At 38.3% G+C, this 3,884-nt stretch overlaps 1 non-coding gene across 1 annotated transcript; it reads left to right on the plus strand.

Moving 5' to 3' along the window:
* Positions 1–3,593: 3,593 nt before the first annotated feature.
* On the plus strand, positions 3,594–3,665 carry Trnah-gug. The gene has a single exon. It is a non-coding gene; the product is annotated as a tRNA-His (tRNA).
* Positions 3,666–3,884: the final 219 nt, after the last annotated feature.

Genomic DNA, 3,884 nt, shown 5'->3' on the forward strand with positions numbered 1-3,884 from the left:
GTCCGCCAAATTGTATGCATTGTGTGAACCTTTTATTTTCAATTTTCATGTATTTTTATGCGGTGTACAATAGAATGTATTCATTCATTGATTATAATATATTATAGAGGTTAATATAAATATTATATTAACCTCTACGTAAAAAACTAACAGAACGCTTGATCGCTTGCTTTAAGGTGACTTTTTACAGGTAAAAATACAAAGAAGAAGAAGAAGAAGGCGCAGTGTAGTGTTCCAACTTCACTTTCTGTGGTTGAACCCCGATGCGCAACCTTTCCGAGATATGTGGGTTTTAAGCAATTAAATATCACTTGCTTTGTCGGTGAAGAAAAACATCGTGAGGAAACCTTCATGCCTGAGAGTTTTACATAACGTTCTCAAAGGCGTGTGAAGTCTATGATTCCCCACTTGGCCAGCGTGGTAGGATATAGTCTAAACCCTCTTAATTTTGAAGGTGGACCGGTAATGAGGTTATAATGATGATGGGGATGCGAAAAGCTTTTTTTTTAAATATATAGACAAGTGCTTGACTGCAATCACACCTGATGATACTTGATGATGCAGCGTAAGATGAAGCGCGCTTGCCTAGAAGATACCTATTCACGTTTGAAGGTACCCAAATTATAGGTATCGGGGAAGACGGAAGATGGGAGGGCATTCCAGGCTTTTGCGGTGCGGATCAGAAAAAAAGAAGCAAAACGCTTCGTACGTGTTGATGGTATTTCAACAACGTAACGGTGCAGATTCTTTCGGTACCTCGCAGTACGATGGTAGAAAGGATATGGTTTAACCAAATCGAATAGCTCTTGAGCACACTCTCCGAATTTATACGCCGATTTTCTTTCCAGTTTATTAGAAAAGCGTACAGAGTACCTTATATACAAATTTATAAACCAATGTGTGTTATTTATCTGTTTGTTTGTTGCTATGATCTTGATGCGGTCTTGACGAAATTCGGCACAAAGATTCGGGTATATTTCACATCCTGCTGAAATAAATTTCAATACCGGAAATAAAACTTAACTGGATTCACAAAATTTTGTTAAACCATTATCAAGGTGATCCTAAAATGTTTACTCAGACCCCTAAAAACAGTAAAATTAATATTAGATACATTTTCACTGACTAAATTATGTCGAGTAGAGTACAAGTAGGTACTGCAGAGCAGGTATTACGAGACATCTCATTAGTATGAGAGGATTCTAGGATCACAATTATTTTACTCTTTATTATGACTAAAAAGCTCTTTTAATGTTACTCAAATGCGTTTTCACTCTTTTAATTATTTTTTAAATACAAATTCATATTATTCATTGCTATATTTAATATTGACGACCTCCCTGGCGCAACGGTGAGCGCTGTGAATTTAAGTAGAATGTCCAAGATTCGATTCGTGGCAGGGACAATTTGGGAGTTTATAATTTCTGAATTTTCTCTGGTCTGGTCTGGTGTGAGGCTTTGGCCGTTGCTAGTTACCTACCTACGCACAAAGACGTGCAGCTAAGCGATTTAGTGTTCCGGTGCGATGTCGAGTAGAAACCGATTAGTGGTAAGACTACCATACTCCCTAACAGGTTAGCCCGCTACTACTTTAGACTGCATCATTACTTACCAGGTGAAATAGCAGTCCAGGGCTAACTTGTAATAGGAATAAAAAAAATGCTAGAGGGTAGAAGGAGTTATTTAAGTGATCGAACTGTTTTTTTTTTAAATTACTGATTGTTTCGTACGTGCCATTGTTTGTAGTTTTAATATTACCTACTTTAAATAAGTTGTAAATATTCTCATTGAGTGAAATTGTAATTTCTTTTGAGAAAAAATAAACGTCTTTAACCAAATGAATGTAAAGCTGAAGTTTTAACCTAGGCTATCACTCGTTCATCTCGCTTGCTGACCTCAAAAATATACACTGCGAAGATGCCAATCGCTGATCAGACTCCTTTAATTAAAAAGCATACAATTATCCTTAAGGGACCCAATTCTGCCAACAAAACAGGCTTCTAAATTCAAACATTACTTTGAGTTAAACCCGCAATATTGCACTTCAATAAATCACAAGCAATTACAAGTCAGCGATCAAATTTTACGAGCGCTTTAGCAACACTTGCGACTTTGTCAGCGATCTCAATTACCGAGACAGCAACTTGCCTGCGCGTAATCCGCCGCGGTTGGGAGAAAGTGCTCCAATTACTTACGAGTAAGGCAGACCACAGACGACCTAACGACACGACATTGCGACAAATAATCTTCATAATCCCCAAACTGTTTGGAGAAAGTGCTGCTATTAATATGACCCTAAGAAAGCCACACACTGACATGACCATACGACAAATATTCATGGTAATCCTCAGATTATTTATTGTGCCACTGCTTGACACATGTGCCTTCCTCTTTAATACTTCCAAATATTGGTTATGTGCAACTGCTTCTACATATTAGGAATACTACACCGGGTACGGAAATACCTAAGCGTAGTGCGTGTTAACGTATGTGAGACTTTAATACTCTCGAAGCAAAACTATGCTGATGCACTGTACGGACCACGACTGCTTGTTCGCACTCGGCGTCTGATACAACGCGTTCAGAATGCCTGTGCTCGCTTTTGTTTTCATATTCCACCTGGAACGCATACCACGCCGTTTATTAACGAGGCCTAACTACTTAATATGAAAACAAGGAGGGATTTGCATTTAACTTCATTAATTAGGCTATCACTCGTTCATCTCGCTTGCTGACCTCATAACTATAGACTGCGAAGATGACAATCGCTGATGAGACTCCTTTATTTAAAAAGCATACAATTATCCTTAAGGGACCCAATTCTGCCAACAAAATAGGCTTCTAAATTCAAACATTACTTTGAGTTAAATCCGCAATATTTCACAATAAATCACAAGCAATTACAAGTTGGCGGTCAAATTTTACGAGCTTTAGCGACACTTGCGACATTGTCAGCGATCTCAATTACCGAGACAGCAACTTGCCTGCGCGTAATCCGCCGTGATTGGGAGAAAATGCTCGAATTACTTACGAATAAGGCAGACCATAGACGATCTAATGTCACGACAATGCGAAAAATAATCATCATGATCCTCTCATACTCCTCATAAATGAAGCTGGCATCCTGCATAAAAGGGCAGCAAGTTATTATCCTCTGACTATAAACTAAAGGTTCAGGCAAGACTGAGTAAATAACAAAGACTGAACGAAACAATCCCGGGCAAAGCCGCCGCCGCGCCGTTATGTTGAGCCCGCCAACCTGCTTTGGAGGGTATTGACTATTGACTTTTGAAGACTTACCGCCTAAATCCCTCTCATCTGTAATATGCTAATAGACTAAGGAGCATGATTGTTTTCTTTAATTTAGCTTTTTTTTTAAATCTACTACACAGACTTTACGAGGTTTCTACTTGTCGTATTATTTTATATTCATAAAAAGTCTACCGTCTGTGTATGCCTTTATAAGCCAACCAAATTCAAATGACACCTTTATAACGTAGGTCTCTTCAACTTAATAAACATTTAAATTTATTGGCTTAATATCTTGTGAGAATGGGTTTGAAAATTTGAACAGGTTACTATAAGCCCCGACAGCCGTGATCGTCTAGTGGTTAGGACCCTACGTTGTGGCCGTAGTAACCCAGGTTCGAATCCTGGTCACGGCAGCGAGAAGCTGACGCGGCGGGGCTTTATTTTTTTTATAATTTTTTATCACAAGTTTTTTTGCCGGTACAAAATGTTTTTACTATTGAATTCTGACACGTTAATTATGAAGAAAGACGCTTTCACTATCAATGATGCTACAGCGGGAGTTGGTAGGTTTAAACAATACCTAATTGTAATTGCTCTTTGTTACAAAAATTTAATTGACTTGTACCTTTGTT

This window comes from Pararge aegeria, chromosome 2 (genome assembly GCF_905163445.1).
Source record: "Pararge aegeria chromosome 2, ilParAegt1.1, whole genome shotgun sequence".
Taxonomy (NCBI): Eukaryota; Metazoa; Arthropoda; class Insecta; order Lepidoptera; family Nymphalidae; genus Pararge; species Pararge aegeria.